Genomic DNA, 24,159 nt, shown 5'->3' on the forward strand with positions numbered 1-24,159 from the left:
TACTAACCATGCCCCCTATATTCTCATCCAAATCATTAATATAAATGACAAATAACAGTGGACCCAGCACTGACCCCTGAGGCACACCGCTGGTCACAGGCCTCTAGTTTGAAAAACAATTTTCTACAACCACTCTACAACCATTTACCCCGCCAATCCCTCAAACCCACATATCCCGGGATATAGGGGCAAATTAGCATGGCCAATCCACCTAACCTGCACATCTTTGGAGTGTGGGTGGAAACCGGAGCACCCGGAGGAAACCCACACAGACCTGGGGAGAACATGCAGACTCCACACACACAGTGACCCAAGCCAGGAATCGAACCCGGGTCCCTGGCGCTGTGAGGTAGCAGTGCTAACCACTGTGCCACCGTGCCGCTCATCCATCATTTAATTTTGTTTGCCTTCCACCCTTTCATAGACCTTTCCCTTGTCCCTCACGATCTGCCCCCCACCCCAGCCAACAACCAATCCCTGACTCCATACTTGTTTTTAATTCATCAGATCTGCATCTTTTCCCAGTTGTGACGAAGGGACATTGATCAGAAACTTGAACTCTGTTTCTCTCTGCACAGAAAGCGGCTGATCTGCTACTTCCTGCATGTTCTATTTTTATCCGCTCACCATTAAAGAAAAGCAGTTAATGGAATTCTCAAATATGTCACCAGAGATAACAATAAACCTTTATGAAAACCTTATTGAGACTGCAGTGCTGTGTGCCATATCGGAGTCCATTGAGTTGGAAGAACATTGAGACGTAGACAGTCTACGATGTCATTTTACCTGAACGCATAAGGCCATAAGATATAGGAACAGAATTAGGCCACTCGGCCCATCGAGTAGAACCAAAGTAGAACGTACAGGGTAAATGGTAGGACTCTGAAGAGTGCAGTTGAACAGAGGGATCTGGGAATACAGGTACAGAATTCCCTAAAAGTGACGTCACAGGTGGATAGGGTCGTAAAGAGTGCCTTTGGTACATTGGCCTTTATAAATCGGAGTATCGAGTATAAAAGTTGGAGTGTTATGGTAAGGTTATATAAGGCATTGGTGAGGCCGAATGTGGAGTATTGTGTACAGTTTTGGTCACCTAGTTACAGGAAGGATGTAAATAAGGTTGAAAGAGTGCAGAGAAGGTTCACAAGGATGTTGCCGGGACTTGAGAAGCTGAGTTACAGAGAGAGATTGAATAGGTTGGGACTTTATTCCCTGGAGCGTAGAAGATTGAGGGGAGATTTGATAGAGGTGTACAAGATTTTGATGGGTATAGATAGAGTGAATGCAAGCAGGCTTTTTCCGCTGAGGCTAGGGGAGAAAAAAACCAGAGGGCATGGGTTAAGGGTGAAAGGAGAAAAGTTTAAAGGGAATATTAGGGGGGGCTTCTTCACGCAGAGAGTGGTGGGAGTGTGGAATGAGCGGTAAATGCAGGGTCACTTTTAACATTTAAGAAAAACTTGGACGGGTTCATGGATGAGAGGGGTGTGGAGGAATATGGTCCAAGTGCAGGTCAGTGGGACTAGGCAAAAATGGTTCGGCACAGACAAGAAGGGCCAAAAGGCCTGTTTCTGAGCTGTAATTCTCTATGGTTCTATGGAGTCTGCTCCGCCATTCAATTGGCTGATGAGTTTTTCAACCCCATTCTCCCGCCTTTTCCCCATAACCTTTGATCCCTTGCCAAGAACCTATCTATCTCTGTCTTAAAGACACTCAATGACCTGGCCTCCACAGCCTTCAGTGGCAATGAATTCCACAGATTCACCACCCTCTGGCTGAAGAAATTCCTCCTCATCTCGGTTCTAAAGGGTTGTCCCTTTACTCTGAGGCCGTGCCCTTGGTTTGTGTCTCTCCTACTGATGGAAACATCTTCCCCACATCCATTGATGCAGTTTGAATTGAGGAAACACAAACACAGATTTGTAAAGCTGGTTGTCTTTTTACATTGGAACATTGCAGGTGTTGTGACAATAGGGTAGAATGGTTTAAAAGGATATGGGGCAGATAGTAGTACAGGAGTGCCCGTGGTTGCGGGGTCTGGCATGAGGGTCTGTAGATTTAAGACGAGATTAAAGAGGTTTAAAATAGAGCACAGGTGAAAATGTTTCACACAGAGAGTGCACTGTTATGCAATTCACTTACTGGTGGTTAGTTTAGAAAAGGTGTTAACCGCTGAGATTAGGTTTGATAGGCTGGTGAAAGAAAAAGGCTTGAAGGAATGTGGGAATAGGCTAGGTAAGTGTGATTCGGAATATTTACTCATGAGGTAAGAAGGTGCTATCACAGACAGCTTATACACCCAGTGGTTTGTTTCCCTGTTGTATCCATCATGCATTTAAAGTTTAAAGTTTATTTATTAGTAAGGCTTATGTTAACATTGCAATGAAGTTACTGTAAAATTCCCCGAGCCGTCATACTCTGGAGCCTGTTCAGGTCAATGCACCTAACCAGCACATCTTTCAGACTGTGGGAGGAAACCTGAGCATCCGGAGGAAACCCACGCAGACACGGGGAGAATGTGCTAGCTCCACACAGTGACTGAAGCCAGGAATCGAACCCGGGTCCCTGGCGCTGTGAGGCAGCAGTGCTAACCACTGTGCCGCTGTGCCAATGTATGTTGCATGCGTGGAATATACTGAGAATATAGATCCTATGGTCGCTAGTACAGAGTGTAACTCAGTGAGTAGCACACACACATCAAGTCCAGAGGTTGTAGGTTTAGGCTGCACAGTGGTTAGCACTGCTGCCTCACAGTGTCAGGGACCTGGGTTCGGTTCCCAGCTTGGGCGACTGTGCGGAGTTTGTGTGGTGAACCATCGTTGGTTCCCACCAGGTAGTACTGAGCCAGGGTCTGGCCAGTACTATGAGTCTGTATATATGTTGCTGTTGGGGTTAGGGTTGGGTTGTTCTACCTGTTACTGTTGGGGTTAGGGTTGGGCTGTTCTACCTGTATTATCGTTATTATGGTACATCCCAGTCGGGCTCCGCCTCCTGGGAGAGGTATAAAGGTCACTGCTCTGTCTGGGACCCCTCAGTCTGGGATCGTGTATTATATATGGTAGCTCTATTGTAGTAGTCAATAAAAGCCTTCATTTCCTCGAGCATCTCCAGCCTCGTGAGTTATATCGCGCATCAATTTGCAAGTTCTCCCGGTGTTTGCGTGGGTTTCCTCCGGGTGCTCTGGTTTCCTCCCACAGTCTGAAAGACGTGTTGGTTAGGGTGCATTGGCCATGCTCAATTCTCCCTCAGTGTAGGGGATTTTAACAGTAACTTCATTGCAGTGCTAATGTAAGCCTACTTGTGACACTAATAAATGAACTTAAAACTTAAGTTTAAGTCCAACACAAGACTTCACAGGATAGTTACGGTGCAGAAGGAGGCCATTCGGCCCCTTGTGTCTGCTCCAGCACTCCAAATGAGCATCATGATTTAGTGCCACTTGCCTGCCTTTTCCCTGTACACCTGCACACTATTCCTATTCAAGTCATTGTCTAATGCCCTCTTGAATAGCTCAGATGAACCTGCCGCCACCATACTTCCAGGCAGAACATTCCAGACCCCAACCACTCACTGTGTAAAAAAGATTTTTCCTGACGCCACCTTTGCTTTGTTTGCTGCCCTGATTCCACAAAGATTCCACACATGTAGAATCCATGATTCTGCAAAGGGTGGCACGGTGGCAGAGTGGGTTAGCACTGCTGCCTCACAGCGCCAGGGAGCTGGATTCGATTCCCAGCTTGGGTCACCCGTGTCTGCGTGGGTTTCCTCCGGTTGCTCCGGTTTCCTCCCACAGTCCAAAGATGTGTGGGTTAGGTGGATGGGCCATGCTAAATTGCCCCTTAGTGTCAGGGGGATTAGCAGGGTAAATACGTGGGGTTACGAGGATGGGACCTGGGTGGGATTGTAGTTGGTGCAGACTCGATGGGCTGAATGGCCTCCTTCTGCGCTGTAGGGATTCTATGATGCTACATTCTATGATTCTATGAAAGCAGTTTGGAATGTCATGAGGGTATGAGAGGCGCTATATAAATGCACGCCTATCTTTTTAAAAACTGTGCAACTGAAACTCAAACAATTTTTCAATGTCGCTTGAACTCTTTCTCTTTTCTCTTTCAGCTCTGCACGTTGATATTCATTATTTTATAGTATTTATCACGTTTATCACTGCAGAAATATGGTGGCTGTGTGACTATATCGAATAACCCAGGCAGCGGTAAGGAAACTGGGAGTGAAATCAACTTTCATTTCGCTGAATATTGTAAAGAAATAACTAACAATTTGAATCAAGCACCGGTGAGTGCTGGAAATAATTGGAAAATATGATCGAGTTATAAAGGGGAGACATTTCTCAAACTCGGTGGACACCTCTGGAATAAACAAGAGAACAACTGTCCTTTGGAACAGTTGGAGAATCGAGCTGCAGTGGGAATTGGGGCTGTAATATAAATCTTAACCACTGCACGCAAATGAAGCCCAGTCCATCACACAAACCAGCCTCCCATCCATTGACTCCGTCTACACTTCCCGCTGCCTCGGCAAAGCAGCCAGCATAATTGAGTTCCCCATGCACCCCAGACATTCTCTCTTCCACCTTCTTCCGTCAGAATTAAGGTACTAAAGTCTGAGGTCACGTACCAACCAACTCAAGAACAGCTTCTTCCCTGCTGCCATCAGCCTTTTGAATGGACCTACCATATATTAAGCTGATCTTTCGCAACTCTTCCAAGGTGACGCTGGAGCAAGGTGACTTTTTGCAAGCTGTGTCCAGCGGACCTTCTAATTTTATCTTTTACTCTCGTTCTGTGCTTCTAAAACTTCTTTCTAACTCCTTTAAACTCTCTAACAATGCTTTACTTCAGTCTCTTATCTTTCTCTACACTCTAGCTATGACTGTAACACTACATTCTGCACTCTCTCCTTTCCTTCTCTATGAATGGTATGCTTTGTCTGTATACTTTTCACTGTATACTAATACAGTGACAATAATAAATCAAATCAAACATCCTAGCTATGACAGCAACAATACATTCTGCCTCCTCTCCATTCCTTCTCCTCTATGTACTCTACGAACGGTATGCTTTGTCTGTATAGTGCGCAAGAAACAATACTTTTCACTGTATACTAATGCATGTAACAATAATAAATCAAATCAAACATCCTAGCTATAACTGTAACATTACATTCTGCCCCCTCTCCTTTCCTTCTCCCCTATGTACTCTATGAAGGGTATGTTTTGTCTGTACTGTGCGCAAGAAACAATACTTTTCACTGTGTGTTAATACATGTGACAATAATAAATCAAATCAAATCAAATCAAATCAAATCATTATTACAATGTTAGCTTCCATACAGGTGACTGCAAACAAAGGACCTAAAACATTCACAATTCTCTGCCACGCAGGATTTTGGAGATTCCAGCGTTGGACTGGGGTAAACACAGTAAGAAGTCTACCAAGACCTGGTGTTGTTAGAGTTCTTACGCAGGATTTTACCCGGGTATTGTTGCACTCAATCATATGTCGCCTCACTATAAGTCAGCTGTGTTCTAACTGGTAGCACGCTTGCTGTGAATCAGCAGGTTGCTGGTTCAAGTTCCACTCCAGCTACTGAGGGTGAAAGGCAAGGCTGGAGGTGCTGTCTTCAGGTGAGGTGTCAAATTGAGACCCATCAACCCTCTCAGATAGAGAGAATCAATCCCATGATGCTCTTTTCAAAGAGGCCATGATGTGGAGATGCCGGTGTTGGACTGGGGTGGGCACAGTAAGTAGTCTCACAACACCAGGTTAAAGTCCAACAGGTTTATCTGGTAGCACGAGCTTTCGGAGCGCCGCTCCTTCATCAGGTGAGTGCCCTTTTTGAAGAGGGGCAGAGGGAATTCTCCCCGGGTGTCCTGGCCAATTCCCACCCTTCATGAGGAAAGACAGATCATCAGGTCAGTATCACATTGCTATTGGTGGGAGCTTGCTGTGCGCACAATAGTGACTACACGTCAAAAGTACTTCATTGGCTGTAAAGTACTTTGGGATGTCCTGTTAAAGCTACTAGAAATAGATGCAGGAGGAGGCCATTCAGCCCTTCCAGTCTGATCTGCCTTTCAATACAATCAAAACTCATCTTCTACCTCAACGTAATTACCGTTTCATCATAGAATCCCTACAGTGCAGAAGGAGGCCATTTAGCCCATCGAGTCCGCACCAGCCCACCCTTTTATCTTACTCAGGTTCTATCCCCGCAACCCCACATATTTACCCCACTAATCTACCAAGTCGACATATCTTGGGGCAGCACTAAAGGGGCAATTTAGCATGGCCAATCCATCTAACCCGCACACATCTTTGGACTATGGGAGGAACCCGGAGCACCCGGAGGAAACCCACGTAGACACGGGGAGAACGTGCAGACTCCGCACAGACAGTGACACAAACCGGGAATCGAACCCGGGTCCCTGGCGCTGTGAGGCAGCGGTGCTAACCACTGTGCCACCGTGCCATTCCAGTTCAAACTCAGATGGCATTGCGGCTTCAACAATACAAACTTCACAATGTTGCAGCGGCCCACCTTGGGATGAAATTCAAGGTGAATTTTAGCAAATTCTTTAAACATTTAACAGACAAAGCAAGCTTCAGGGGTAAGATCAGAAACTGCCGACAGTTAAAGAAGGCTGCCCTTGGTGAGAAACTGTTCTCCTGTTTGAAAATCAAGGCAGAATTGAAGATAGTGAGAAGTCTCACAACACCAGGTTAAAGTACAACAGGTTTATTTGGTAGCAAGAGCCACTAGCTTTCGGAGCTCTTGCTGCTCCTTCGTCAGGTGAGTGGGATTTCTGTTCACAAACAGGGCATATGAAGACACAAACTCAATTTACAAAATAACGGTTGGAATGCGAGTCTTTACAGGTAATCAAGTCTTAAAGGTACAGACAATGTGAGTGGAGAGAAGGTTAAGCACAGGTTAAAGAGATGTGTATTGTCTCCAGACAGGACAGTTCGTGAGATTTTGCAAGTCCAGGCAAATTGTGGGGGTTACAGATAGTGTAACATGAACCATGGATCCCGGTTGAGGCCGTCCTCATGTGTGCGGAACTTGGCTATCAGTTTCTGCTCAGCGACTCTGCGTTGTCGTGTGTCGTGAAGGCCGCCTTGGAGAACGCTTACCCGAAGATCAGAGACCGAATGCCCGTGACCGCTGAAGTGTTCCCCAACAGGAAGAGAACAGTCTTGCCTGGTGATTGTCGAGCGGTGTTCATTCATCCGTTGTCGTAGCGTCTGCATGGTCTCCCCAATGTACCATGCCTCGGGACATCCTTTCCTGCAGCGTAATGAAGTTTCTTCTCTCAGAGTTAAAGTACTGCAATGAAGTTACTGTGAAAATCCCCTAGTCGCCACACTCCGGCGCCTGTTCGGGTGCGCTGAGGGAGAATTCAGCACGGCCAATGCACCCTAACCAGCACGTCTTTCAGACTGTGAGAAGAAACCGGAGCACCCGGAGGAAACCCACGCAGACACGGGGAGAACGTGCACAGACAGTGACCCAAGCCGGGAATCAAACCCGGGTCCCTGGCACTGTGAGGTGCTAACCACCGTGCCCCCGGGAAGTTGGTCTGTGGAACTCTCTTCCCCAAGGGGCAGTGGGGGCTGCTGGGTCATCAAGGCTGAGTTAGACAGATCTCTGACAAGGGCATCAAAGTTATGGGGTGGGGGAGGGGGAGTCGCGGAGGCAGGAAAGTGGAGTTAAGGGCGAAAAATCAGCTCAGTCGTGATCATAGTGAATGATGGAACTAGTGTGAAGGGCTGAATGGCTTACTTTATTTTGATTCATTCGTGGGACATGGGCATCGCTGGCTGGGCCAGAATTTATTGCCCATCCCTAGTTGCTCTTGGCTAGGCAGATGGTGGAATTTGAGGGCAGTTAAGAATCAACCACATTGCTGTGGCTCTGGAGACACATGTAGGCCAGACCAGGTAAGGACGGCAGATTTCCTTCCCTAAAGGGCATTAGTGAACCAGATGGGTTTTTCCGACAATGGTTTCATGGTCATCAGTAGATTCTTAATTCCAGATATTCTTTTATTGAATTCAAATTCCACCAACTGCTGTGGCGGGATTCGAACCCAAGTCCCCAGAACATCAGCTGAGTGTCTGGATTAATAGTCTAGCAATAATACCATTAGGCTATCACTCCTGCTCCTAATTCAGTTCTCGTTGTGTTCTCGTGTTGCTCACCACATGATATCTTGAGGCTGACCCGAGCCTCGGTTTACAGGCCGAGAGATTTGCTTCTGGGAGCTGGCTGCTACATGGGAAAAGGTAACAGATGGAAAATGTAACTCCCACGGCATGATTTTCCAGCCTTTCCTGCCGGTGGGATCTCGCCAAAGGTGACCTTGCCCCCCCCCCACCCCCCAACCCCCCACTAATCCCCCCCCCCCCACCCCGCTCTCATCCCCCCATCCATGGCTGGTACCCCGGCAGCGGGGCTGTTGAACCATGCAAAACACTGCCAATTTCGGCAGGGCTGGATCATCCCACCAACAACCAACGGCAAGCGGCCTCCCCCGTGGCAGAGCACGCTGTGGGGGCGGAGGTGAAATCGTGGCCCCCAAATCGATTTGATTTCCCCCCCTCCAAAGCCAGGGAAGACTGACCAGAAACTCAACTGAACTCACCACATAAACACAGTGGCTACAAGAGCAGGTCAGAGGCTGGGAATCCTGCGGCGAGTAACTCACCTCCTGACTCCCCAAAGCCGATCCACCATCTACAAGGCACAAGTCAGGAGTGTGATGGAATACTCTCCACTTGCCTGGATGGATGCAGCTCCAACAACACTCAAGAAGCTCGACACCATCCAGGATAAAGCAGCCCCGCTTGATTGGCACCACATCTACAAACATCCACTCCCTCCACCACCGACGCTCAGTAGCAGCAGTGTGTACTATCTACAAGATACACTGCAGCAATTCACCAAAGATCCTTAAACGGCACCTTCCAAACCCACGATCACTTCCATCTAGAAGGACAAGGGCAGCAGATACATGGGAACACCACCACCTGCAAGTTCCCCTCCAAGCCACTCACCATCCTGTCTTGGAAATATATCACCGTTCCTTCACAGTCGCTGGGTCAAAATCCTGGAATTCCCTCCCTAACGGCATTGTGGGACAACCCACAGAACATGGACTGCCGCGATTCAAGAAGGCAGCTCACCACCACCTTCTCAAGGGCGGCAAGGATGGACAATATGTATTGGTCTAGACAGTGAGACCTCACGAATGAATAAAAAAACCCAGAAACAATGAGTTGGAAAATGTTCTGCCAATAGGTTCCCTCGTCCTGGTCCAGCCGGCAACTCCCATATCCCACGAATGAATGAAATAAAAGAATTTTAAAAACTGGTAACTGAACAAGATCACTTATTCAAAGAAATGTATATTAAAATAGCACCTTCCACAGCCTCACAGCTCGCCACAATGCTCCACACTCTCGGGCGGCACAGTAGCACAGTGGTTAGCACTGCTGCTTCACAGCTCCAGGGACCTGGGTTTAATTCCCGGCTTGGGTCACTGTCTGTGCGGAGTTTGCACATTCTCCTCGTGTCTGCGTGGGTTTCCTCCGGGTACCCCGGTTTCCTCCCACAGTCCAAAGATGTGCGGGTTAGGTTGATTGGACATGCTAAAATTGCCCCTTAGTGTCTTGAGATGCATAGGTTAGAGGGATTAGTGGGTAAAATATGTAGGGATATGGGGGTAGGGCCTGGGTGGGATTGTGGTCGGTGCAGACTCGATGGGCCGAATGGCCTCTTTCTGCACTGTAGGGTTTCTATGATTTCTATGATTTTTACACCCAGTGAGGTGCTTTTGAAATGCAGTCACTATCGACATGCAGGAAACGCGGCAGCCAATTGGTGTATAGCAAGATCCCACAAAGAGCCACATGATAATGACCAGAGAATCTGCTTTATGGTGTTGTTAACTGAGAGATAAGTGCGGACCCACACATCCCCTGAGAAAGCACACAGAGTTTAATGAAAATATCCCTCAGTGTCGCACTGGGGTGTCAGAATTTAGATAATCTTACTCAGGTTCCGGGAGTGTGTCCTGAACCCATAGCCCTGGTTTCACCGTGGCCCACTCCTCTTGTCCTCCAAAACAGAATAATGGATCCGTGAAGTAGGTCACCCTACATTCTAAATGCGGTTGTTTGCCCCTTGACGCTCGGACGGTTGACACCTTTCAGACACTCTGCACTTTGCAGCAGCGAGCACTCTGACCTCACTCCGGATGTCAATCACTGGGCTGTGGGTTCAAAAGGGTCACAGTTCATTGGTTCCCTTGGAAGCCAAACCGATGATCAGGAAGCAGCTTTTACTCGTTGAGATTTTGCGGTAGCTTCAGATTTCCACTCTCTGTGATCGGAAATTTACCTGAAATCACTCAGTCAGCAATGTGCCAACCAGGAGGTGACCCACATCATGGTCCTTTATCCATCTGCTGAAAACCCACAGACATTTGAATTAATTTGATTTATTATTGTCACATATATTGGGATACAGTGTTTCTTGTACGCTATACAGATCACACACACTGTTCATAGAGTACAGAGGCGAGAAGGAAAGGAGGGGGTGCAGAATGTAGTGTTACAGTCATAGCTAGGGTGTAGAGAAAGATCAACTTAATAAATGTGTAATGACTTCAGTCAGGCCACTGAGGATGGCCTATTGGAGTATGAACTCCCTGATTAAGGATCCAATTAATGAGCCAACAGGGAGTCTTTACCTTGCATTTAACCAGGCGTGTCGGTTCCTCTGACACCCCGGAGGTAGACTGCTGACTGCGAGCACTCTGTGTACCGCTGTTAGAGTTTGTAAATAAAGGGATTTTGGTGAAGGGACTTCTGCCTCCGAAGACTTATTACAGTACGTTAGGTCCATTCAAAAGTCTGACAGCAGCAGGGAAGAAGCTGTTCTTGAGTCGGTTGCTATGTGACCACAGACTTTTGTATCTTTTTCCCGACAGAAGAAGGTGGAAGAGAGGATGTCCGGGGTGCGCGGGGGTCCTTGATTATGTTGGCTGCTTTTCCGAGGCAGCGGGGAGTGTAGACAGTGTCAATGGATAGGAGGCTGGTTTGCGTGATGGATTGGGCTACATTCACAACCCTTTTGTAGTTTCTTGCGGTCTTGGGCAGAGCAAGAGCCAGACCAAGCTGTGATACATCCGGAAATGCTTCACTTCCTGTATACGGTCACAGCCGGAACTATTAACCAGGAAACGCTGGAAAAACTCAGCAGGTCTGGCAGCATTTGTGGCGAGAAACAGGGTTAATGGGTGGGATTCTCCGACCTCGCACATTCCTCCACCGCTGCCAGAGAGAACGGAGAATTTGACGCTCAGTCAAAACTCCATTCACAGCAGCGGGACCGGAGAATCCCAACCGTCCCACCCCCTCCCCCCCCGCCCCAGGCCCGCCGCCCCACCAAAGAGTCATTGTCAAATCCGTGTCAACTGAGCGAAGCCTAAAGCTACAGGAATGGCACATCAGGAATTCAAGACACGCACTGGGGGGAATTTCAATACACTGTTCATATAATCATTTTGATTTTATATTCATGTCCGAAATTAGATTTTAAAAATCTAACCATGTGGGAATTAGGAAATGATTGGAGTTTAGGAATTCCTTTGCCGTACAGAGCAGGGAGCTCGGAGATACAAAGCTCAGGGTGCAGTTAGAGTTGGAATGAGTTATTCCACCTTAAAGGTGTATTACTGACATTTGGATTTTGTGGTTAGCACTGCTGCCTCACAGCGCCGGGGACCCAGGTTCGATTCCGGCCTCGGGTCACCGTCTGTGTGGAGTTTGTACGTTCTCCCCATGTCTGCGTGGGTTTCCTCCGGGTACTCCGGTTTCCTCCCACACTCCAAAGATCATAGAATCCCCACAGCGCAGAAGGAGGCCATTCAACCCATTGAGTCTGCACCGACCACAATCCCACCGAGGCCCTATTCCCGTAACCCCACATATTTACCCTGCTAATCCCCTGACACTCGGCTCAATTTAGCACGGCCAATCAATTAAACCCGCACATTTTTGGACTGTGGAAGGAAATCGGAGCACCCGGAGGAAACCCACACAGACACGGGGGGAATGTGCAAACTCCACACAGACAGTGACCCAAACGAGGAATCGAACCTGGGTCCCTGACGCTGTGAGGCAGCAGTGCTAACCACTGTGCCACCGTGCCACGCCCCCCGTGGGAGATTACCACTGCAAACGTCTGTTAAAATCTGCTGTCATGATGTGGAGATGCTGGCGTTGGACTGGGGTAAACACAGTAAGAGTTTTAACAACACAAGGTTAAAGTCCAACAGGTTTATTTGGTAGCAAATGCCATTAGCTTTCGGAGCGCTGCTCCTTCCTCAGATGGAGTGGAAATCTGCTCTCAATCCACTCGATCTGACGAAGGAGCAGCACTCCGAAAGCTAATGGCATTTGCTACCAAATAAACCTGTTGGACTTTAACCTGGTGTTGTTAAAACTCTTACAAAATCTGCTGTCACAGAACTGAAGGAACCGTTGAATTAACGCAGGGTGGAGTCACCTTCAAACCCTCAATTCAATTCTTGGGATAATTGCTTGCTGGACAATTGCATAAGAAATGATCACTTCTGCATAAATATTGTTAACGAAAGCTAAACTGCCCGACTTTAGACCAACAAGTTGTCGGATTGCACTATTCCCTACCTGCTACCAGTAAAGGAATCCGCAAACCACCACAAATAAATTTGCAGATGAAAGCCCTTTAGATGCATTGATGGTAAAAGTTACTAATAAATATGCATGCTGGTCCATTTTGTTCACCTTTGATGTTGAGCGTTCTGGGTTTTGACTGGTGTCTCCTAATTGCAATCTGTGATTCCTAACAGTCAGCAAATTAATATTCAGGCTTTGATTTCCTTCAGTTTCCCACACTTTGATGATCTAACATGCTTCAGATAAGAGGTGAGATCCTCCTCAGTGATTCCCTAACTAACAGAGTGATCCATCATCCTTTCATGCTGGGGCCCTGGCGCTTAAACCTCTCCAGCCCCTCTCCCTCTCTCTCATCCTTTATAACACTCCTTCAAACTGATCTCTGTGACCCAAGCCTTTGGAGATCGTTCCAAATAATTCAATTCTTGTTTGATGTTCTCAAGTTTAAGTTCATTTGATTTGATTTGATTTATTATTGTCACATGTATTAACATACAGTGAAAAGTATTATTTCTTGCGCGCTATTCAGACTAAGCCTACCGTTCATAGAGAAGGAAATGAGAGAGCTACAGTCATCACCAGGGTGTAGAGAAAGATCAACCTAATGCAAGGTAAGTCCATTCAAAAGTCTGATGGGCAGCAGGGAAGAAGCTGTTCTTGAGTCGGTTGGTACGTGACCTCAGACTTTTGTATCTTTTCCCCGACGGAAGAAGCTGGAAGAGAGAATGTCCGGGGGCGTGGGGTCCTTAAGTGTAGGCAGAGTCAATGGATGGGAGGCTATCCATTTATGAGTGTCACAAGTAGGCTTACATTAACACTGCAATGAAGTTACTCTGAAAATTTCCTAGTCGCCACAATCTGGCGCCTGTTCGGGTACACTGAGGGAGAATTTAGCACGGCCAATGCACCTAACCAGCACGTCTTTCAAACTGTGGGAGGGAACTGGAGCACCCGGAGGAAACCCACTCAGACACGGGGAGAACGTACAGACTCCACACAGACAGTGACCCAAGCCAGGAATCGAACCCGGGTCCCTGGCGCTGTGAGGCAGCAGTGCTAACCACTGTGCCACTGTGCCACCACATGTTCCAACGCTTTCCTGGATGCTCTCCCACATTCTACCCTCTGTAAAGTTGAGATCATCCAAAGTTTTGCTGCCATGCCCTGGCAGTCCCATTCCCATCCCCTTATCACCCCACGTACTTGCTCACCTACCTTCCCGGGAGGAAAGATCAGTTAGCAACGGGGGTCCCGGTCAAGTTTCGATTTTTAAAATTCTCATCCTTGTTTTCAAATCTCCCCCCGACCAGCCCTCACTCCTTGCTGTTTCTACATCGTCTCCGCCAACCCCACAACCCTCCGAGATATCCGTGCTCCCCTAACTCTGGCCTCTTGCCCGTTTCCAATTCGAATCGCTCCAACATTGGGGGCCGTGCCTTCCGTTGCCTGGACTCCCAGCTCTAGAATTCCCTCCCTACCCCTCGCCACCTCGCTTTCCTCCAAAGCACGCTCCTTAAAACAACCTGGCAAGCTTTTGGCCTTTGACATCTCCTCATGTGGTTTGGTGCCAGACTTTGTTTTATAACACTCCGTGATGCGCTTTGGGACGATTCATTACATTAAAGGCGCTATACAAATGTCGGATTTTGTTAAAATTATTGTGTACAATCTGGGAGGGCGAACGCGTTCTTGCATCTGTCAGTTCTATTTTGTCCACCACCCCAATTTTTACACTTCCGAGCCGGAATTTTCCAGCTCTTCCCACTGTGCTGGGCTGGCGAGCCTTTGAAATCTCTGTCCACATTGGCAGGACTGGAAGATCTGGCTGGCATGAGGGGCTGGAAAATTCCAACCCCCCACACCAAAGACTGCTACATAAGATAAAGGTGCACAGTGTTACGGGTAATGTATTAGCATGGATAGAGGATTGGTTAACTAACAGAAAGCAAAGAGTGGGGGTAAATGGGTGTTTTTCTGGTTGGCGATCAGTGACTAATTGTGTGCCTCAGGGATCAGTGTTGGGACCGCAATTGTTTACGGTTTACATAGATGATTTGGAGTTGGGGACCAAGTGTAGTGTGTCAAAATTCGCAGATGACACCAAGTTGAGTGGCAGAGCAAAGTGTGCAGAGGACAGAAAGTCTGCAAAGGGATATAGATAGTCTAAATGAGTGGGTGAGGGTCTGACAGATGGAGTACAATGTTAGTAAATGTGAGGTCATCCATTTTGGTAGGAATAACAGCAAAATGGACTATTATTTAAATGGTAAAAAATTGCAGCATGCTGCTGTGCAGAGGGACCTGGGTGTCCTTGTGCAAGAATCACAAGGAGTTGGTTTGCAAGTGCAGCAGGTAATTAAGAAGGCAAATGGAATTTTGTCCTTCATTGCTAGAGGGATGGAGTTTAAAAACAGCGAGATTACGTTGCCGCTGTATAAGGTGCTGGTGAGGCCACACCTGGAGTGCTGTGTACAATTTTGGTCTTCTTACTTGAGAAAGGATATACTGGCACTGGAGGGGGTGCAGAGGAGATTCACTAGGTTGATTCCGGAGTTGAGAGGGTTGGCTTATGAGCAGAGACTGAGTAGACTGGGGCTATACTCATTGGAATACAGAAGAATGAGGGGAGATCTTATCGAAACAGATAAGATTATGAAGGGAATAGATAAGATAGAAGCAGTGAAGTTGTTTCCACTGGCGGATGAAACTAGAATTAGGGGGCATGGCCTCAAAATAAGGGGGAGCAGATTTAGGACTGAGTTGAGGAGGAACTTCTTCACACAAAGGGTTGTGAATCTGTGGAATTCCCTGCCCCGTGAAGCAGTTGAGGCTACCTCATTGAATGTTTTTAAGGCAAAGATAGATAAATTTTTGAACAGTAAAGGAATTAAGGGTTATGGTGAGCGGGCGGGTAAGTGGAGCTGAGTCCATGAAAAGATCAGCCACGATCTTATTGAATGGCGGAGCAGGCTCGAGGGGCCAGATGGCCCACTCCTGCTCCTAGTTCTTATGTTCTTATGTCTTCTTCATTACGCTGTTAACGTAAGCCTATGTGTGACTAATAAATAAACTTTACTTTACTTTCTTCAACTGGGAAGAGAGATGTGTCACCTTGCATATAGTATTGGTCTTCGTGGAGTCTTAGAGGTATACAGCACAGAAAAAGGCCCTTCAGCCCATCACACCTGTGCCAGTCAAAGACAAGCCACCTAACTCTTCTAATCCCATTTTCCAGCACTTGGTCCATAGCCTTGTATGTCTTGGAAATATGTAAATGCCTCAGAAGCAGTTCACAGAAGATTTACCAGACTAATAGCTGGGATGAATGGATTGTCTTATGAGGAACTGTTGGAAAGTCTAGGCTTCTTTCTGCTGGGGTTTACAAGAGTAAGAGGAACCAAAAGATGAGGCCACAGGAAATGTAAATGACAACAGCAGAATCACTTATGCCAGTCTCATAGTATCATAGAATCCCTACAGTGCAGAAGGAGGCCATTCAGCCCATCGAGTCTGCGCCGACCACAATCCCACCCAGGCCCTATTCCAGTAACCCCACATATTTACCCTGCTAATTCCCCTGACACTAAGGGGCAATTTAGCATGGCCAATCAGCCTAACCCGCACATCTTTAGACTGTGGGAGGAAACCGGAGCACCCGGAGGAAACCCACGCAGACATGGGGAGAACGTGCAAACTCCACACAGACAGTGACCCAAGCCGGGAATTGAACCCGGGTCCCTGGCGCTGTGAGGCAGCAGTGCTAACCCACTGTGCTGCCCTTTATCTCTTACTCCTTCCAGACTGACTGACCTGATTGCAAACACTCTGAGCGGGATTTTCCGGCCGCGCTCACCCCAAAAACCGGAAAATCCCACCCGAGGTCAATGGACCTTTGTATGGTCCCCCCCTCCCCCCCCCCCCCCCCCCCCCCCCCACCCACTACGCTTCCTGTGGTGGGCGGGACGGGAAAATCCCACCCTCTGTTTACAGGTTATTAAAAACTGCCCAGCTGGATAGGTTCAACTTGTATCCATTGGAGTTTAGAAAAGTAAAAGGCGACTCGAGTGAAACATAAGATCCTGAGGGGGTCCCGACAGGGTGGATGTGGAGCGGATGTTTGCTCTTGTGGGAGAATCTAGAATTCAGGGTCACTGTTTAAAAATAAGGGGTGGCCCATTTAAAGTTAAAGTTTATTTATTAGTCACAAGTAGGCTTACATTAACACTGCAATGAAGTTACTGTGAAAATCCCCTAGCCGCCACACTCTGGCGCCTGTTCGGGTACACTGAGGGAGAATTTAGCACGGCCAATGCACCCTAACCAGCACATCTTTCGGACTGTGGGAGGAAACCAGAGCACCCGGAGGAAACCCACACAGTCACGGGGAGAATGTGCAGACTCCGCACAGACAGTGACCCAAGCCGGGAATTGAACCTGGGTTCCTGGCACTGTGTGGCAGCAGTGCTAACCACTGTGCCGCTCTAGAATCCCTACAGTGCAGAAGGAGGCTTTTTGGCCCATCAAGTCTACACTGACTCTCCAAAAGAGTATCTTACCCAGGTACTCCCCCTCGTCCTATCCCCGTAACCCTACACATTTACCATGACCAATCCATCCAACCTGCACATCTTTGGATACTAAGGGGTAATTTAGCATGGCCAATCCATCTAACCTGCAAATCTTTGGCCAGTAACGGGCAATTTAGCATGGGATGGCACAGCGGTTAGCTCTGCTGCCTCACAGTGCCAGGGACCTGGGTTCAATTCATGGTTTGGGTCACTTCTGTGTGGAGTTTGCACATTCTCCCTGTGTCTGCGTGGGTTTCCTCCTGGTGTTCCAGTTTCTTCCCACAGTCCGAAAGGCGTGCTGGGTAGGTGTATTGGCTGTGCTAAATTCTCCCTCAGTGTACCCGAACAGGCGCCAGAATGTGGCAACTAGGAAATTTTCACAGTAACTTAATTGTAGTGTTAACGTAAGTCTACTTGTGACACTAATAAATAAATTAATAAATAAACCTAACCTCCACATCTTTGGCCAGTGAGAAGCAACTTAGATGGCCAATCCACCTAAACTGCACTTCTTTGGATTGTGGGAGGAAACTGGAGCACCCGGAAGAAACCCACGCAAACACGGGGAGAATGTGCAAACTCCACGCAGACAGTCACCCAAGGCTGGAATTGAACTCAGGCCCCTGGCCCATTCTCCTCATGTCTGTGTGTTTCCTCCGGGTGTTCCAGTTTCCTCTCATAGTCCAAAAGATGTACTGGTTAGGTGGATTGGCCATTTTAAATTGCCCCTTAGTGGCCAAAGATGTGCAGGTTAGATGCCATGGCAAATGTGTGGGGTTACGGGGATAGGGTGAGGGAGAGGGCCTGGGTAAGATGCTCTTTCGGAGCGTCGGTGCAAACTTGATGGGCCGAAAGGCCTCCTTCTGCACTGCAGGAATCCTATTCCCCCACGAGGGGAAACATACACCCAGTCAAGCCCATCTCAGAATCTTATAGGTTGCAATAAGATCTGCGCTCATTCTTGTCACAGTCCAATGAGTATAAATAGACCCAACCCGGTGAAACTCCCTTCATTCGAGAAACTCCGTCCCCTCCCAAAATCAGTCCCAATCCTTCCCTCCGAAAGCTCACACACGTTACATAAACATTGCCACTCCTCAAATTAAAATGCCGACTCAAAAGGGAAGCTCAGTTCTTCCAACAAAGAGAAAGAGGTAATAAAATATTTAGTCAGCGCATAAGAAAAAGTGATTCCAAATGAAAAGTCTGTGTGATCTGGAGAGTGTTGGGCTTGTCACCAAACCGCGGCAGCATTTTGTTCAGTCTGGGGACTGAAGGATATATCCAGATACATTTTATATATTTCTTTTCTATAATGAGATTTTGACTGACACATAATTACCCACTCGAGCGACAAAGCAGACTACTCGGAACAGTATCGAGGCTCCAAATTCACCGGCAGTATTGTCACTGGAAGAAACTGTTATTCTGAGAATTGGAATGTGCAGGAGAGGGAATTTGTTTTTCATCGTTCTTTTTTTCGAGTACATTTGTGGGACACGGGCGTCGCCGGCTGGGCCAGCATTTATTGTCCACCTCTGGTTACCCTTGTGAAGGTGGTGGTGAGCTGCCTTCTTGAATCGCTGATACAACAGAGTGTCTCGCTCGGCCGTTTCAGAGGGTAGTTGAGAGTCAGCCACATTGCTGCGGCTCTGGAGTCACATGTAGGCCAGACCCGGTAAGGACGGCAGATTTCCTTCCCTAAAGGACATTAATGAACCAGATGAATTTTTCCAACAATCGCCGAAGGTTTCATGGTCATCAGTAGATTTTTAATTCCAGATATAGAATCATAGAATCTCTACAGCACGGAAGGAGACCATTTGGCCCATCGAGCCTGTACCAACCACAATCCCACCCAGACCCCATTCCCGTAACCCTCATTTACCCTGCTAATCTCCCTTACACTAGGATCAATTTATCATGGCCAATCAACCTCACTCAAGCAACTTTGGACTGTGGGAGGAAGCCGGAGGAAACCCACGCAGACACAAGAAGGAAGTACAAACTCCACACAGGCAGTGACCCAAGGCCGGAATTGAACCCGGGTCCCTGACGTTGTGAGGCAGCAGTGCTAACCACTGTGCCACCATGCCTCCCCAATATATTTTATTGAATTCAAATTCCACCATGCTGTGGCGGGATTCAAACCCGGGTCCCCAGAACATTCGCTGAGTGTCTGGATTAATCGTCTAGCGATAATACCACTAGACCATCGCTTCCCCTAAATGAATGCCATGTTGCATCTAATTGACAAAGCCAAACACTTGTAATTAAGTCTAGCCATTTGTCTAAAAGAGAGAGTTTAGTCATTAACTTCATTTGACTTTTATCACATGCGTCTTGTCAGGTAGACTGAACCAAAATGAACTCTTCATGATCCCCTCATCAGCAAAAATGCACATTTATTCCTCAGAAATACTGACTTTTCCCTTTGATCGATGCCAAGGTCTTTCTGTCATTCCACACGTAACCTCTTTACTAAAAATTATCAAATGGAAAATGGGACAGATAGTTTTCCCCACTGGAAAACGGGACAGATAGTTTTCCCCACTGGAAAACGGGACAGATAGTTTCCCCACTGGAAAATGGGACAGATAGTTTTCCCCACTGGAAAATGGGACAGATAGTTTCCCCACTGGAAAACGGGACAGATATTTTTCCCCACTGGAAAACGGGACAGATAGTTTTCCCCACTGGAAAACGGGACAGATAGTTTCCCCACTGGAAAACGGGACAGATAGTTTTCCCCACTGGAAAACAGGACAGATAGTTTTCCCCACTGGAAAACGGGACAGATAGTTTTCCCCACTGGAAAACGGGACAGATAGTTTCCCCACTGGAAAACGGGACAGAAAGTTTCCCCACTGGAAAACGGGACAGATAGTTTCCCCACTGGATCACTATTGCATTTTTTTTGCGCTCTGTTGGTAGAATTGAGCTTCTGTTTTTTGAGCGTATTTTTTTTTGAAATTCCTGTAATAATCTCCTCCCAGAATTTGAACGGCACCCTCCCCTCTCATGCTTTCAGTCTGTTCACTCCCTGCAACGTAATTACATTTACTCCCTTCACATTTGCTTGCAACCTTTGGGAAACAACAGATAACTTTGTTTTTCCATCCAGGTTTAATTTACGTGCAGATTTATCCCCAATACCCTGTTCAAAATGCTGACCCCCCCTCAGTTAAGATTGGTAAAATAATGTCACCTGGGTCATTGTCACCCTGCTGTTTGTGGGAGCTTGCTGTGCATAAATTAGCTGCTGCCTTCCCTTCGTTGCAAGAGTCGCCACGCTGGCTGTAAAGTGCTCTGGGGTGGCCTGAGGTTTGGAAAAGTGCCAAATCTTGAATCTGGTGAGCTGCTACAACAACTATAATCTCTCCCCCAATGTCAGTAAAACCAAGGAGATAGGCATCGACTTCAGAAAGCATAGTGGAGGACATTCCCCTGTCTACATGGGTGGCACAGTGGTTAGCACTGCTGCCTCACAGTGCCAGGGACCCGGGTTCAATGCCCAGCTTGGGTCACTGTCCGTCTGGAGTCTTCACGTTCTCCCCGTGTCTGCGTGGGTTTCCTCCGGGTGCTCCGGTTTCCTCCCCCACACTCCAAAGATGTGCAGGTTAGATGGACAGGCCATGCTAAATTGCCCCTTAGTGTCAGGGGGACTAGCCAGGGTAAATGGTGCTATGGGGATAGGGCCTGGGTGGAATTGTGGTAGGTGCAGAATCGATGGGCTGAATGGCCTCCTTCTGAAGTGTAGGATTCTATGATTCTATAATGGTGATGAAGTGGAAATGGTCGAGGGCTTCACGTTTTTAGGTGTCCAGATCACCAACAACCTGCCCTGGCCTCTATGCCAAAGGTGTAATTAAGAAAGCCCAGCAACGCTTCCACTTTCTCAGGAGGCTAAGGAAATTTGGCATATCCGCAAAGACCCTCACCAACTTTTACAGATGCACCACAGAAAGCATCCTTTCTAGTTGTATCACAGCTTGGTATGGCTCCTGCTCTGCCCAAGACCGCAAGAAACTACAAAATTTTGTGAATGAAGCCCAGTCCATCACGCAAACCAGCCTCCCATCCATTGACTCTGTCTGCACTTCCCGCTGCCTCGGAAAAGCAGCCAGCATAATTAAGGACCCCCCACACACCCCAGATATTCTCTCTTCCACCTTCTTCTTTCGGGAAAAAGATACAAAAGTCTGAGGTCACATACCAACCGTCTCAAGAACAGCTTCTTCCCTGCTGCTGTCAGACATTTGAATGGACTTACATATATTTAGATCTTCTTCTTCACCCTATCAGTAACTGCAACACTATATTCTGCATCCTCTCCTTTCCTTTTTCTCTATCTAGTCTATGAACGGTATGCTTTGTCTGGATAGCGCACAAGGACCAATACTTTTCACTGTATGTCAATACATGTGACAATAATAAATCAAGTCAAAAATTGGGAGCTGAATCCGTAATGAAATCCAGTCCATCGCTGATCCCTGACTCTGGAATTCTGTTCCCAAGGCATAATGGCCAGAGTTTTACCGCCCCACCCGCCATGGGAATCGGGAGCGTGCGAGGGGCAAACAACGAAGGCTCCCTTTGATCGCTCAGCTGGTAGAGCGGAGGACGGTCAATGATTCAAACTGACATCCTTAGGTCGCTGGTTCAATTCCAGCTCGAAGGAAGCCCAATATCCACTAAGAGTCGGCACGGTGGCACAATGGTTCGCACTGCTGCCTCACAGCGCCAGGGACCCAGGTTCGATTCCCGGCTCGGGTCACTGTCTGTGTGTGGAGTTTGCACATTCTCCCCGTGTCTGCGTGGGTTTCCTCCGGGTGCTCCGGTTTCCTCCCACAGTCCAAAGATGTGCAGGTTAGGTGGATTGGCCATGCTGAATTGTCCCTTAGTGTCAAGGGGACTAGTTAGGGTAAATGCATGGGGCTATGGGGAGAGGGCCTGGGTGGGATTGTGGTCGATGCAGACTCGATGGGACGAATGGCCTCCTTCTGTACTGTAGGATTCTATGATTCTATGATGGGAAGGTCGGTTGACCTCGGGAGGAATTTTATGGTTTTGGGACGAACGAAGCCATAAAATCCCACCATCGATATGTCTAATCTGAAAGGAGATCTCCGATAAGACAGGCGTATTCCCTCAGGCAGCTCTGAGTACAGAGAGAGATGGGTTTTGGAATATAGTCAATACCCACACTATCGCCACAGCCTGGGACTGACAGTCTGCTGCCCTCCTCGAGATCCTATCTGGAAAGGAAGCTCAGGCTGTCGATAACCGAGGGAGAGAGGGATTGTTTGTGGCTGTCTAACACACTCTCTGAGTTGATGCCACGGCCCTGGCGAACCCCGGTGACCTCTGGGCGGTATTATGTGGATCAGAATCAACTGCGAATAATAGGCAGAGTCAGGAGCAGCTGCCATCAGCAAAGCCATTCCATTTCTGCACCCAAAATTAAGCCGACCGAACACACCCCAGCACAATTCACGGCACTGCGACATTCAGGCAGATGTCAGAGACTCTGCATGGCATTAATCAGGGGCAGAGCGGGGATCACACTGCTGTCCGGATCAATATATTCATCCATCAGTCATCTTCTGAACACTGATTCGTCACCGCTCGGCTGTCTGTGGGAGCTTGCTTTGTGCACATTTAGCTGCCACGTTTCTGCATTACACTTCATTGGCTGAAAAGCATATTGGGAGTTTCTGAGATCATGACAGGCGCTACGTAAATGCAAGTTTGACAGCAGGACCTCTTCCTGACGTTTAGCAAAATTCCCCTGTAGACCCACTGGAAGTTAATTGGCTAAATGGAGACCAACTGTTCCACACATGTATATGTATGTGTGTGTATGTGTGTGTGTGTGCACGTGTGTGTATTTGGATGCATATATGTGGGTGTGTACATATGTGTGTGTGTGAATGTATGACAATGTGTGTGTATGCATGTATTTGTGTATATGTGTGTGTGCATGAGCATGTGTATTTGTGTGTATATACGTGCATGTACATGTATGAGAATGTGTGTATGCATGTGAGTGCGTACATATGTGTGATTGTATATGTGTGTGCATATGTGTGTGAGAATATGTGTGTGCACATTTGTGTGTGCGTGTATATGTAGGTATGTGTATCTGTGTATGTGTGTGTCTGTGTCTGTATGTATGTGAGAATGTGTGTGTATATTTGTATGTGGGTTTGTGTGTGTGTCTGTGTGTGTGAGCATGTGTATGTGTGTATATTTGTGTATGGGTGTGCGTGTATATTTGCACACATGGGTATGCATATTTGTGTATGTGTGTGTGTGTGCATGTATATGTATGTATGGATGTGTGTGTATATTTGTGTATGTGTGAGTACATTTGTGTATGGGTGTGTGTGTATTTGTGTGTGTATGAGCATGTGTGCGTGTACATTTGCACATGTGTGTATGTATATTTGTGTATGACTGTGTGTGTGAACATGTCTGTGTGTGTATATTTGTGTATGAGTGTGCGTGTGTGTGTGTGTGTGCATGTGTGTGTGTTGTGTGTATGTGAGCACATGTGCATGTGTATGCTTCTGTGTACATGGTGCAATTTAGCGTTCCGATGCACACGGTTACACGGCTGTGTGTCCCCACTTACCCTTTCCTGTTTGTGATATTCATAAAGTACTGGGAGTGAGTACATACTTTTCCCATGGGCTGAGGCACACTCCTGTTCCCTTTTCAAACATTAATGTTTTGGAAAGGTTGCTATAGTTTGGAAAGTGTATAGGTATGCGACAAAAACAACCTGCATTTATATAGTGCCTTTAACATCCCCAAAGCAGCCCGCAGGAGCAGAATGAAGCAAA

The 24,159-nt window shown here is 47.4% G+C and overlaps 1 non-coding gene across 1 annotated transcript; it reads left to right on the forward strand.

Annotated features, from left to right (window-relative positions):
* Nucleotides 1-21,904: 21,904 nt before the first annotated feature.
* Nucleotides 21,905-21,992, forward strand: trnad-guc (transfer RNA aspartic acid (anticodon GUC)). Its single transcript is given in 2 exon segments — nt 21,905-21,941; nt 21,957-21,992. It is a non-coding gene; the product is annotated as a tRNA-Asp (tRNA).
* The last annotated feature ends 2,167 nt before the right edge of the window (nt 21,993-24,159 follow it).

Source organism: Mustelus asterias, chromosome 15 (genome assembly GCF_964213995.1).
Source record: "Mustelus asterias chromosome 15, sMusAst1.hap1.1, whole genome shotgun sequence".
Taxonomy (NCBI): domain Eukaryota; kingdom Metazoa; phylum Chordata; class Chondrichthyes; order Carcharhiniformes; family Triakidae; genus Mustelus; species Mustelus asterias.